Source organism: Schistocerca serialis, chromosome 4 (assembly GCF_023864345.2).
Source record: "Schistocerca serialis cubense isolate TAMUIC-IGC-003099 chromosome 4, iqSchSeri2.2, whole genome shotgun sequence".
Lineage (NCBI taxonomy): Eukaryota > Metazoa > Arthropoda > Insecta > Orthoptera > Acrididae > Schistocerca > Schistocerca serialis.
This window is the reverse complement of record NC_064641.1, coordinates 135741490-135756976: the sequence shown is the minus strand read 5'-3', so window position 1 is coordinate 135756976 and position 15487 is coordinate 135741490.

The window sequence follows — 15487 nt, the reverse complement described above, 5'->3', positions numbered from 1 at the left end:
ACTTCGCAACAAAATCGTGCGAAAGTTTCGACGGCAACAACACACAAAAAATACTTCGCCACAGTGGAATAATAAAAATCGAAAACGGACGATAATAAAGTGTATCTTTAAAATCATGTGAACAGCCGTCTGATAATGAACTTGCCAGTTTGAAACCGGTAACGGCGCTATTTACCTAAATAAATAGCAGTATTAATAGTGGCTGGTTGCTGTTTTCTTCTCTGTAAGAATTAACCTACATTAATTGTACACAGCCAGGGTCTCACCATGTCAGTTTTAGACAAAATAGCAAATTAACAAAACTGGCGGGAATAATAGGAAGTTGCTAGAGAAATGAGAAGGTCACCTGTCGCCGGGAAGCCAGTGTGTAGTACAAACGAGGCGACGACCGCCTTCCAGCAGAACAACGAGTAGCAGACGCGCTGCCAGAGTCCGCCGTTGCATTCCTTGGCCCCGATAGCAGCCGCAACGCGATGCCCTGAGCCGGCATACCAGATAAGGAACGGCGCTACACGCGGCTGGTCCCGCTCTGCCACCCCGGCTGACTCCTGCGCGGCAGCGAAAGATTCGAAAAGCCGTTCTCAGCTGCATCCTTTCTTCTCCAGCCCACGGGTGAACGACTCATCTAATTACACGTTCTGTTCTGCGGATAAATGTTCTACAAAAGCCGATTGGAAGTACTGTTCAAACTATTAACTTCAACTGCTTTTGTTGGCCGCTGTGGCCGAGCGGTTCAAGGCGCTTCAGTCCGGAACCACGTGGCTGCTGTGGTCGCAGGTTCGAATCCTGCCTCGGGCATGGATGTGTGTGATGTCCTTAGGTTAATTAGGTTTACATAGTTCTAAGTCTAGGGGACTGATGACCTCAGATGTTAAGTCCCATAGTGCTCAGAACCATCTGAACCATTTTTCAACAAATTTTGCTCTTTGTATAATTGCTAGTCTAGGGAAAAAAGGAATTAACCTCCTGATAATTTTTTGGTGTACTTCATCACTTAAAAAAAGATACTGATTGCACGAAAGCTACCAATAAGAATAATATGTGGTGTTTACCTACGGTCGTCATGTATCTATTCAAAGAGTTGAGTATTGTAACTGCACCGTCAGAATACACATGTTTGCTAATTAAAGTCGCCATAAATAGTCAATCACACGTTGCGAAGAATAGCGACGTCTATACCTACAACGCCAGAGATAAAGAAGACAATTTTCACCCATTATTACAACTGTAAGTGCTCAGAAAAGCGTACAACACGCAGCAACAAAAGTTTTTGATTATTTCCTGAATTCCATAAAATGTGAAAGGTAGCACAGCAAGTTTTACGTCCAACCTAAAATCATTTCTCCTGGCCAACTTTAAAGAAATTTCTCTTTAAACGCTAGTAGCCTGTAAGCAAACAAAGAGAGAAAAAGAAGTCAATTTTAAGATTAGTTGAACTATTACGGCTAAAAAATTATATATTCATTATACACACTAACAATAGTCAGGTATAGATCTAAATATCCTGTAAATTGATTCATTCCATATCATTTCTATGAAAGAATCAGTCAAACTACCAACGCAACAACTAAGTAACTAACTAACTATTCCGTTCAATTTAACATTGTATTTGTTGGTGGTATGTTTTGGGTATACAGTCGTGTAGCTCATAACCCCGGACAAAAATTTGTGCCGGCCGCAGTGGCCGAGCGGTTCTAGGCGCTACAATCTGGAACCGCGCGACCGCTACTTTCGCAGGTTCGAATCCTGCCTCGGGCATGGATGTGTGTGATGTCCTTAGGTTAGTTAGATTTAATAGTTCTAAGTTCTAGGGGACTGATGACCTCAGATGTTAAGTCCCATAGTGCTCAGAGCCATTTGAACCATCTGAAAAAAAAAAAAAAATTGTCACGCCTAGAAGACACCATGCTAATACCCTGCCACACTGCTTCTTATCTTCGTAACAGTCTCAGCTCGGCGAGAAAGAGAGTCCACAACGTTTTTCAAGTACACCACGACTAGGTGAAGCCACTCATTGATGATTAGATTGAGAAAAACTAACAATTACGGCCATGTAATTCGCGCATTATTGCAAGCAGTTGCAGAGATTTTCTGTGGAATTAAGACAGTATGATTTAGCGGACCAATGGAGATGTTATAGAATGCTTGGGTATCCGTCAAACCGTGAACATATATCTGCAACCCTATAAATACGACTGTAGTCTTCTTCGATGACGGAAGTAGCCATGGAATAATCATCATGTGAATGTAGATGAAAGGGCAACACATTATCACTGATAGTTTTGAAGTCAATCTCATTTTTAGATGTTTGTATTCCCTTTCGCCTGTTTCAGTCATGCAGTTTTATATTTTATCTTTTCATCAATTAAATTCAATATCGCTTGTGTTATCCGAACATTACTAATAGGTCTTCTCTTTTTACCTACAACTTACCTTAGAAAACAGGTTGCGAACTTACTTCTATAGCATTTGTCGACTTAGAGAAAGTTTATGTCAATATTGACTGTAATAGTCCTTCTGAAATTCTGAAGTTAGCAGGTGTACAATACAGGGAGCGAAAGGTTATTTACAAATGGTGCAGAAACCAGACGGCAGTTACAAGAGGCGAAAGGAATGAAAAGGAAGCCGTGATTGAGAAGGGAGTGAGGCAAGGTTGTATCCTACCCCAAATGTTATTCAACCTGTGCACTGAGCAAACTTTAAAAGAAACCAAAGAGAAATCTGGGCTATGAATTAAAGTCCAGGGAGAAGAAATAAAAAAACTGAGGTTTTGCCGATGACATTGTAATTCAATCAGAGACAACAAGGGACTTGAAATAGCAGTTGAAAGGAATGCACTGTGTCTTGAAAGGAGGATATTAGATCAACTATCAATAAAAACAAAACAGCGATAATGGAATACAGACGAACTGAATCAGGTAACCCTTAGGCATTTAGGTTAGTAAACGAGACACTTAAAGTGGTAAAAGAGTGTTGCTAATAATTGATGATGGCCGAGGTAGAGAGGATGTAGAATGTAGACGGCTTATGGCCAGAAAATCGTTTCTTAAGAAGAGAAATTTATTTACACGTAATATAGATTTAAGTGTCAGGACGACTTTTCTGAAAGTATTTGTGTGGAGTGTAGCCATGCATGGATGCGCAACATGGACGACAAACAGTTTAGACAAGACGAGAACGGAAGCTTTTGAAATGTGGTGCTACAGAAGAATGCTGAAGATTAGTAGATCACGTAATTAATGGGGTGGTACTGAATAGAACTGGGGAGAAAAGAAATTTGTGTCACAACCTGATTAGAAGATGGAATCGGTTGATAGGACACATTCTGAGGCATCAACGGATCATCAATTTAATACTGCAGGTGATGGTTGGGGGTAAAAATTGCAGAGGGATACCAAACGATGAACACAGTAAGCAGATTCAGAAGTGTGTTGGCTGCAGTAGTTATTCATAGATGAAGAGGCTTACACAGGATAGAGTAGCATGCAGAGCTGCCTCAAACCAGTGTTCGGATTGAGGATCAGAGAAACAACTGTTTTGAATTGTATATCCTGTCTTATGTTCACGGTACGTGAACCAATGTCCCATGTCGTGGCGTGAAAAACACGCCGTAAACATAACAGAACCATTTCTGGAATCAACTATGCGATCCACACTGACCAAGTTGAGTGTTTCATTGGGCTGTCGCTGCACTAGACACATCGCATCTTTTAAACAGAAGCAAAATGGCGACTCGACAGTCGCACACTATGCGCCTCCAGTTAACATCTATACAGTTCTTGTTTGGCAGTTTTATGGACCACTATGAGAAATGTCCTTCTGCCAGATACCGGAATCCAAGTGTCTATTGCATGCAGTTGCTTCAGCGATGTTAGCTCCGAAACCGCTGTAGATGTACTTGCATTCATTTTCAGCAGCAATTTCTTTTGGATTCGCAATCGATTGTCGTTGACAAGGCGTAACAACACCCGTCTCCGATCCCTGTCGGTGAAGGTGTTTTTCCTTTCTTGAAACAAAATTTTGTAGTTCATTGGTAATGAGATACAGGCATCTCACGAAATGTAGTGTCATGGATAGAGATCGCACCGTACCACGCTGACCCACCTGTTGCGGAGACGCCTGTGCCACCTACAAGCAGACCGAAATAAACCAGTTTCGTTATGCAACACACAGATGGCACTAATGGCTGTAGGCGTTAACAGCACGTGGTGTACGGAAGGAGACACATTTCATACAGGAGCATGCTAGTGGAGAACATTGCAACAAGGTAAGTAGTAGAGATGGGCAAACTGAAACACGTAACTGTTTCGAAACAAATGAAACAGTACAATGTAATGTTTCGATGCGCTGTTTCGAAACAGTGAAACAGTTTGTGTTTTGTTATCTAATAAACCTACACATTTTATCATCTTGAATGTCTACTGTATAAGTTTGTCCATATAAACACAAATGAAGTGCGAGAGCGCTAATCATATCGCAGAAAATATGAAACTATCACTTAGGCGTCTTGGCAGTTTCGTATTTCCTGCAGCAAATGCGCTGCTTTCGTGTCGTTTGACTTTCATACTTTTCAATTGGCTGAGGACAGCCATAGCCTAAGACAGAAGAACCACCACGAACGGAACTGGAGGTGGGAGCAAACTGCAGACACAACGGATATGCTACTGGGATTCCCACTATCCGTTAGTATGGGTAATATACCCATCCTGCTAATTTCCATGCACACAAAGGGAATCATTGTGGAAAATAGGCACAGTGACTATAGTCTCACAAATAATGCCAAATAATTCGAATAAATAACAAAATATAACAGAAAAAATTCTGTCTTTCAAGGTGTTTCGAACCGTTACTATAAATTCACCATGCTTGCCAGCCCTTCCCGTTCACCATTACACTATCAGTGATATGTCAAACAGATTGCTTCCAATTATACCTACATCAAATTTACGTATATGTCTAATAACTGTCACTCTACGCCTTTTTTTATTCGAAAAGTTGTAGGCTTACTTGCGTTTCTTAATATGATTACTGTACATGAACAGAGAAGCGTATGTTATAAAAAAAGTGTAATTTAACTGAATGATTTTCACCTATTTATTATTTTGAATGTGAATAGTATGCGTTGTTTTATTGTTTGGCTAGTGTTTATAAAGCAGATGTTACGCCATTTCGGCATAGGACAGTCAGCTAGAAACGAAGCTTTATTTTCGGATATCTTAAGCTTCATGTTATTGCTTGTCAAAAAGATTTCGACACTCTTGAAAGTGTTTCACGAAGTGGTATGCTGTGTTTCAGTACCAGTGCCGAGCCCGAATCTCGCCCGACACATAGCGGAATGAAACATCACTGTTTCGATACAATTAGTCCGGTCCAAGCACAGGTGGACTGAAACAGCCTTATTTTGAAACAACGATACAGTTTCTGTGTCTGGCTCGAGATCGAATCTGGTCCGGTTATCCGAGACAGGGGCGGAATGAAACACCACTGTTTCGAAACAGTGAACCACAGCCGTTCCGAAACACTGAAACAGTTCCACGTATCGATACACTGTATCGAAACATAGAAACAGTAGCCAAGTCTAGTAAGTAGGAAGTCGCGTGTGAAACGTGGGGCATTCCGTAAAGCAAAACCAAGGCGAAATGCTTTCTTTACGGTCGTGCATGTGGCAGTGTGCGTACGCCTAAGCTGCACGTCTGAATCGTAAGCATTTTCCGCGCAAACTGCAATCACCGCACGATGCATGGATGTAAGGAATGCAGGTCACTGCAGAGTATTGGCTACTAATACGTCATACTTGCGTTAATGGTTATTCGCTGTGCACGTTGTCAGCCAATGTGGCATGGCTTACACGCTGAATATTGTATTTCCGCTGGGCATTCAATGGGATATGGTAAAACAATGATTCTGACCATAGCGACATCGTCTTGGAATTTCATTGTAAAAGAATCCGTGGAAATACTCCTGGCAGAAAATCTGATGATCCGTGACAGCGGACAATGCATGGAACAAGGATGTAGCCAAAGTGCGTGTGTGTGTGTGTGGGGGGGGGGGGGGGGGATATCCGAAACACTCAACCTCCCCTCCCCTAAATCACACCTAAATGACTTAGCTGCAGTGTAGTGATTTTCAGTCGTACTTGCTTGAGGTCAGTTGTCCTCTTAATCACCTTAGTTCTTACTATCAGTTGAATTTAATGTAAGTGCTGCCGTTTACAGTTTTTATGCTGTGTACTGATGTGATACAGTTTCTAGTTTCTAATTATGGGTAAGTTTGTAACAAGAAGGAGATTTTGATTCGTCTACTAGCGTTATGGTAAGTTAAAAGTAAGTATGCACTACTATAATAACCTAAATACCTATCAATAGCAGTTTAATTTTAGCACTGAAGTCGTTATTTCGAGACAGGTAGAACTTTGGGATTTCAGTACTTCAAAAGGCAGTGGATCGGTAAATATCATTACAAATTACATTAAACTAAAATCAGTCCTTAAAAATACACATGGATTTGCATGTGTCGCCCAAAACTCGTGTTGATCAACACAAATATTGCCCAAACGTCGATGGTTGCATTTCTTTAAAAAAAATTGCCCAGTATTCTATCATTAGTAGCCCAAATGGCAAAATATCGCCAATCTTGTCACCTGGTCGGTACTCAGATCCGATATGGAACGATGAGGAGAGGTTTATGGAGAGCGGAAGGGGTGTATGATAACCACACATTCTATAGATCATTCGTTTCTAAGAGACTATTTGGCGGGCTGCTTGTATTCGTCCGATCCGACTGCGCCCTGAATCCCCCTTTCGTCCAAAATCTATTTATGCCCTTGTAATACTTTAACAACCGAAGCCAGCAGCTCAGTGCACAAGTAAATCATGTACGAAACATGCAAAATTAAAGGAAAAACAAGTTTTTCCACACTTGAGGCAACTCTGCGCGTTGAGGCGCTGAGGTAGCAATACCTGTATTCGGGGGGCAAGGTGGTTTGAATCCATCCGCTGGCAACCTTGAAAATGGTTTTCTGTGGTTTCCCGTTTTCAGTTTTGGCAAATGCCGGGGATGGTCTCTTACTATAGGCCGCAGCCAGTTGCTTTCTTTCCTGGCAGTTTCCATTTCCGTTAAAGATGCAGCCTCTCTGCTTAAATGAAAAACTCTGCATCGAAGGTGAGCCAAACATCTCTTTCAAGACTCCTGACACTAAAAACCATAAGATAAATAGATGATAATCCCAGTTCTCCTCTTTTATGCTCATGCATTTGTCTGCCAGAACATTGTTTAATCCGGGAAATGATCTACCTACACTGCAAGAAGTGGCAAATACATACTGAAATGAGGAAATTTGGGAAAGTACAAGATTGAATGATTCCAGATACTTTGCATGTTGTCCACCAAAAATTGTTCTTTGTTCTCTGTCGAACAGAGATCTCCTTATTCCAAAATCCCTGCAGGTAATAATCACGGTGTTCCGAAAAACTTGTTCTCGTCCACTTCAGATCACTTTCTTGCCTCAGTGTGAAATGACCTTTGAGGGGGAAGGGAGATTGTAGCATGACTGCTTCTCAGTGGTTTGCCAAAATACGACACACCTAAGTAACGAGATTATACAGGGCTATTACAAATGATTGAAGCGATTTCAAAAATTCACTGTAGCTCCATTCATTGACATATGGTCACGACACACTACAGATACGTAGAAAAACTCATAAAAGTTTTGTTCGGCTGAAGCCGCACATCAGGTTTCTGCCGCCAGAGCGCTCGAGAGCGCAGTGAGACAAAATGGCGACAGGAGCCGAGAAAGCGTATGTCGTGCTTGAAATGCACTCACATCAGTCAGTCATAACAGTGCAACTACACTTCAGGACGAAGTTCAACAAAGATCCACCAACTGCTAACTCCATTCGGCGATGGTATGCGCAGTTTAAAGCTTCTGGATGCCTCTGTAAGCGGAAATCAACGGGTCGGCCTGCAGTGAGCGAAGAACCGGTTGAACGCGTGCGGGCAAGTTTCACGCGTAGCCCGCGGAAGTCGACGAATAAAGCAAGCAGGGAGCTAAACGTACCACAGCCGACGGTTTGGGAAATCTTACGGAAAAGGCTAAAGCAGAAGCCTTACCGTTTACAATTGCTACAAGTCCTGACACCCGATGACAAAGTCAAACGCTTTGAATTTTAGGCGCGGTTGCAACAGCTCATGGAAGAGGATGCGTTCAGTGCGAAACTTGTTTTCATTGATGAAGCAACATTTTTTCTTAATGGTGAAGCGAACAGACACAATGTGCGAATCTGGGCGGTAGAGAATCCTCACGCATTCGTGCAACAAATTCGCAATTCACCAAAAGTTAACGTGTTTTGTGCAAATGGTTCAAATGGCTCTGAGCACTATGGGACTTAACGTCTGTGGTCATCAGTCCCCTACAACTTAGAACTACTTAAACCTAACTGACCTAAGGACAGCACAAACATCCATGCCCGAGGCAGGATTCGAACCTGCGACCGTAGCAGTCGCGCGGTTCCGGACTGCGCGCCTAGAACCGCTAGACCACCGCGGCCGGCGTGTTTTGTGCAATCTCACGGTTTAAAGTTTACGGCCCCTTTTTCTTCTGCGAAAAAAACGTTACAGGAGACGTGTATCTGGACATGCTGGAAAATTGGCTCATGCCACAACTGGAGACCGACAGCGCCGACTTCATCTTTCAACAGGATGGTGCTCCACCGCACTTCCATCATGATGTTCGGCATTTCTTAAACAGGAGATTGGAAAACCGATGGATCGGTCGTGGTGGAGATCATGATCAGCAATTCATGTCATGGCCTCCACGCTCTCCCGGCTTAACCCCATGCGATTTCTTTCTGTGGGGTTATGTGAAAGATTCAGTGTTTAAACCTCCTCTACCAAGAAACGTGATAGAACTGCGAGCTCGCATCAACGATGCTTTCGAACTCATTGATGGGGACATGCTGCGCCGAGTGTGGGAGGAACTTGATTATCGACTTGATGTCTGCCGAATCACTAAAGGGGCACATATCGAACATTTGTGAATGCCTAAAAAAACTTCTTGAGTTTTTGTATGTGTGTGCAAAGCATTGTGAAAATATCTCAAATAATAAAGTTATTGTAGAGCTGTGAAATCGCTTCAATCATTTGTAATAACCCTGTATACCTGCTTGGTGAAAACTTCAAGATTATTGTCGAATAAAAAGGCTTTTCATTCTTTATGGAAATCTTCAGAACAAACGAAAAACATGAGTCTTTTTAAGGTCCTCTTCAACAAATCGGACCCCTCACTGACAAAATATTGGCTATGACCTTGCGTGGTATCCTATCAAATCCACGATTTGCTCTAATGGACGACAACAGACAGCGCCAACGGCTGCGGCGAGAGGTAGCGCAGAGGACAGTTGAGTTTTGCGATTCCACCAGCGAGGGCGCTGTCGCCGGAAGTTGCCCGTCGTCATGATTTTCACGCATGCACAGAATACTTCATGCGCGCTATATATTGTGGATTGGAGGACGCCTTCGTGACATTAAACGCATCCCCCTTTCAAAACGCAACATCGCCCCTGGTCATGATTGCATTACCTACCGCCACCTCAAGGAATGCCCTCTCTTTCCTCGCCACCCTGTACAACACCATCCTCTCCATTGGCTTCTACCCTGACTTGCGGGAGACTTGCCATACCTCATTGTTCCTTAATCCTAATCTTCCGACACCTGTCACCCCATCTGCCTCACCTCCGTGTCCAGTAAGGTCTTTGAGTCCATCTGACCCTGCCATATCCATCAGAACCTAACTCAACACCACTTCCTCCCTCTTACCCAGAGTGGTTTCCAGCCCTTCTTCTCTGCTGACAAGCAGCTCCTTAACCTCACCCATCTCCTCTTCCTCCTACTTCACTCCCCTCGCTCTGCTGTTTTTGTTTCGACCGCCAGAACGCCTATGACCGTGTATGGCATTCCAGGCTCGTTTTTAAGCTCCAGTAGACCTACACCTTTCCTACCAACTTTATCCGTCTCACTGCTCCTTCTTCTCCTGCCGTCCTTCTTATGTCACCGTTCATAATACCAATAATATAATACCAATTCCTGTACCTTCTACCGCCGATGTGCCCCAGGGCTCCATCCTTTCTTCTCTCCTATACCTGCTGTACACCGCTGATATACTCAAACCACCCCACTCATCCATCTCCTTCAATATGATGATACCACCTTCCTTGCCCTCCCCTCTCACCTACCCTCCAAGGGTCCCAGAGCTCCCTCTAAACCCACAAATATCAGTTTACCACTTCGTGCAACCAGTGGCTCCTTCAAATCAATCCTTCCAAAACCCAAGCAATCATTATAGGATGTACCGGCTCCTTCTTCTGGCTTCATGGTTTCTACATCACCTTCTATGGCCGCCCTATTCAACTTACCCCCATCTAGAAATGCTTTGGCCTCACCCTTGACCATAACCTCACCGGGACTCCCCATCTCTTTACCATCCAATGCAAAGCCTGCAATAGATTGTACCTCATGAAACTCCTGTCTGGCTGGACATGGTGCTTGCACCCTTCCACCATCCTTCATCTGTACGAATCCTTGATCTGCACCATCCTTTGTTGTGCCAGTGTTGCTGGATCTCTGCTCCTCCTAAATTCTATAAAGCCCTCCAAATTCTGGAACGCCATGCACTCCCCCTCACTTTCTGTATCCATCTGCCATCCCTCACAACGGTGTTCTATGACATCATCCCCTTCCAACATCACCTCCTTTTCCTTTAACACATCTGTATCCTCTACACTAGTCACTGCCTCGATCCCCTCACCCCTTGGTGTCACCATTCCTCTCCACTCCCCACTTCCTGCTACGCCTTTACCGATGTCCCCCCCTCTCTCTCTACCTCTTTTCACAAATGAACTTCCTCTGTCTCCCCATCCTGGATGATATGCTTCACCCCAATATTTATCCTTCCTTCCAACTCTGACCCTCCCCTTACCCTCCCCTCCTCCCTTGGGCTTCCTCTGACCCTCTGCTGTCATCTCCCTCCTCCCCCCTGTCCTTCTCACTTCTCCTTTCCCAGTCCTAGCGCTCCCTCCCCATCTCCAGCCCCTTGGTGTGCTACAGACTCCGTTCCTTCACCCCATTCCTGCCCCTCCCCTCCTCCATCAACCCCCTCATCTCTGCTTCCTCTCTCCCTCCTCTCTGACCTCTACTTCTTTGGCAGGCCCTTCAAATGTTACTGCATGTTAGTTTGTTATGTTATGGTGTTCGCCGTGTATATCACATCAGTACAGTGCGTGTTCAGTGTAGTCGTCTCATGCTGTGAACACCGTTTTTAATTATGCAGTCCACCCGCTAGTGTTAACGTGCTACGTCTTCTTCCAGTACCATTTTAACTAAGTGGATTTTCATAAACATACCTCATCCAACTACCCCTTTTTTGAACATTTTAATTCCACTTGCTTCCCCCTTCCCATGTGTACATTTCTTCATTTATCCCTGTATTTTATACATGTAATGTTCTCCTATGATATTTTGCGTAATCTCTTGGCTGAAGAGAGGCGAATTTTGCCGCTGCCAGCCACTGCCTCCTTCCATGGGGCAGGGGAATGAAATGATAATAAAGAAAAAAAATAATTCTTCGTCTAGAAGGACGTTACGCTGGCCACGAATTACCGATCCGTTAGTCTTGTTAGTGGTTTGGGCAAAACCTTCGAGAGAGTCATCCAGGCCCGCATTTTGGAACCAATGGTGCCAGATGGTACAATCGGGGAAGAACAGTATGATTTCCAACGTAAACTATCCGCAGACCTGCAACTCTGTCTGTTTGAACATGTCACCAGAAATTTTGATGTTTCTAGTGCTACTTCAGCGGTCTTCTTAGCTGTTGAAAGGGCCTGTAATAAGGTAAGGAGGGAACAACTAATTCGGAAACTGAATGAACTGTCGTCGACATCCAGTTGTTATGTGAAACTTATCGCTAGTTTTTTGACAGACAGAAAGATGGTTGTTAAAGTAGAGGGCCAATCGTCTGATACCCAACTGGCGCAGGTGGGGTTGCCTCAAGGATCCGTTTTATCCCCCTTACTATTTAATCTCTATGTAAATGACATGTCAGCTGTCACAGGGGTACAAAACTGCACAGTTTGCCGATGATTCGGCCTTTTTCACCAGCGGAAGACATACGCACGCCAATATTCGAAGCCTTCAGTACCATCTAGATGCCATAGCTGCTTGGTGCAAAACCAATAAAGTGAAACTCAATCCCGCCAAGACGACAGCCATCAATTTCAGCAAGAAACGCTCATCGATCCTTACGAACTTGAGACTGCATAGGAGAGCAACGGTGACTTACCTGGGGGTCACCTTGGACAAACTCTTCTTCCTCCATAAACATACTGACTCTCTCAGGAACAAACCTTCTAGTATGGCCAAGAAACTCCTCCCTTTTTTCAAGTGTACTGATCTCAAAACACAGCAATGCTTCGATTATATAAAGCGACTGTTCTCTCTAAGATATTGTATGGCAGCTCGGTCTGGGGTCTTGGTCAGCCGGGGTGGCCGAGCGGTTCTAGGCGCTACAGTCTGGAATCACGCGACCGCTACAGTCGCAGGTTCGAATCCTGCCTCGGACATGGATGTGTGTGATGTCCTTAGGTTAGTTAGGTTTAAGTAGTTCTAAGTTCTAGGGGACTGATGACCTTAGAAGCTAAGTCCCATAGTGCTCAGAGCCAGTCCAACACTAACTGACCATCTACAAGTTTTAGAAACTATGGTACTCAAATAGATACTTCGAGCCAGCCGCTATACTCGCATCTTTGACTTGCACACAGCCCTCCATATGGATACAGTACTTGAAGCAGTTCGCAAACGGACGACGACGCTGCAGAACAAAGCAGGCACTTTCCAAAACTCGGTGTACCACACAAAAATTCTGGGTAGTACGATACCTCTCCCATGGCATCGATATAAGGTACCACGTTCCTTGGTACTACGACGTCCTAATCCATTCCACCAATTGGCAGTATCTTACAGACCGATCTACAGGCCCTAAGAAGGTGACCTCAAAAGTTTATCCAGAATATAGTGAACCCAAGCACCTACTTACCTATCACTATGAGGTCTGGATCGTCGTAGACGATGACACGTCGTTCTACAGTGTGTAAAAAAAAAATAAAAAAAAGGAGACGCAACCCAGTTGGTCTTACGATCATCACTATCCTATGTAGCTGTGTCACTTCTTCAATTTCAATTACTACCAGCAGAGCTTTGAACTCCCAGCATCGGTGTGTGGTACGACACTTCAGATCCCACTGCCACACCTTCAATGTGCAATACAATGATGCCATTGTAAGGAAGATTTTACTGGCAGCTACCCAGTTCAGATATTGTGGAGCGTATTGACCGACGACCGGCTGCAGGCCCGAAATTTGTCTGAAAATTCAATTCGCCGGGAAAATTTTAAAATCGATGTAACGCCATTTGTTTACATTTTGCTCTAAGACAAAAAATGTCGTATTATACGTATTTGTAATGGTATTACACGTTTATTTATTATAATAGCACTGGCGAGTGATTGTTAAGGCCATGAAAACAATTCGAAGTACGAGAGTTCGTAGGTAAGTACCACAAACTCTCTCACCCTTCGATGTTAACGACGAAAATCCTGTTCTGTGTCATAGAGTATACTCTATTGCTCACTCTATAGATATTGCTACTCGAAAGCCGCAACGCCTAAACGAGATTGGCTGATTTAGAAGCTAAGAATGATGGCAAGATCCTTCTGAATTCTCGAGCCGACGAACAAATTACTGCGAAAAGCCTTCAAATAATAATTTAGACATTATTATGACAGATCAAATAACTTTTATTGAACGTTGTAATACTTCAAAGTGACACAGATACATAACACTATTTTTAACACAGTCACCAAGGCTCTGTAAACAAGGATCGGAACTTTATATCAGTCATAAAATTCCTCGACGGTAAAAATCCGTTCCTCAGTCGCGGTCACCCCACAACATCAGTCCACCCACACCGAACACAGAGTTATTGTGCTGTTCGGCCCCACAGTACGCCCCCCCCCCCCCCCTCGCCCCTCGCCCAGGGAACGTCTCATACCAGACGAGTGTAACTCCAATGTTTGTGTGGTACAGTGATTATGGTGTACACATACGTGGAGACTGTTTTCACAGCAATCACCGACATAGTGTAACTGAGGCGGATTAAGGGGAACCAACCCGAATTCGCCGAGACAGATGGAAAACCACCTTAAAAACCATCCATACGGTGGCCGACACACCGGACCTCGACACTAATCCGCCGGGGACTGGCACTCCTTCCCGCTCGGGAAATAGCTCGTTAGACCGCTCGGCTAGCCGGGCGAGCTCTTCTAGCTTACGGAAGAGGTGGATATCGCGTGGTACAAGGCCTGGACTTCCCAACGTCTTGTGCGGCCTTGGTCAAATTGTTCGCACTATTTCACTGCGGCTGGACGCGACAATACGTTTAGTCGTAAACCGCCAAAATTTCAGTGCGAAAAATTGTGCACTTAAAGCATTTGGCCACAAGAATAGTACAACCCCGCATAGTTCCTTCGTGAATTTAACAATACTGCCCTAAAGCGCGCTTTCCATCACGGAAATCCAGATAGTTCTTGCGGTAAGTGAGTGTTAGATAGTTAGGTGGTGCTTCCTGCTTAGCTGATACTTAACAGATTTCTTCAGCAGTTAACATTTACTACGTGGAACTCACCAATCCATTTTCGTCAGCCGATTTCCCAATACCATTCCTAGCTGGTTATTTAAAAACTCCGATATCGATCTGGAAATACGATCTGCCAGTTATCCTATTCTACAATCGATATTCGCTCCCATCTAAGCATTCAACTGTTTTTGAAACATGCTTCGTTGTTCAGCTTGCTTTTAGAAATGTTAGTTAATTCAGACGAATCAATTTTATGTGCTGTGATGGAAAAGAAGGATTATTCAACCGAGCTGGAAGTTATTCATTTCTTTATTTGTTTGAAGATAACTACTTACCGTTCCTTAGGTGGTAAGGGATGCATGAATGAAGCAATGTAAATAATGATTTGCACCAATCCTACACTGCTCGTAGCTGGCTAATTTGTAAACTGCTGTATCCATTCCCTCTTTTAGTGGTAAAGACCTCGGACACAATCAATACTTTTACTCGTCTGAAAGACTTCAAAAAATTGAAACAGAATAATCTTCCCTCAGCGATCTCGTCGAACTCTTTTTACACATTGCGCCTAAATAAAAGTTTCTAAAGCATTAATCATCGTAAGTAAGATTCTCAAACACTTCTTCTTGAATAAACTACTGACAAGCTTACTTCTTCGAGCAGACGAAATCAGACAGTTGAGCTATAGATTCCATTTATTTAAAACAACTGACTTTCGTAAAATCGATACGCGATCGCGTTAAGGGCCCTACATCTGCATAAATTTATCAGCCGGGCGTCCAGACAGATCGAGATCGAGATCGATTTT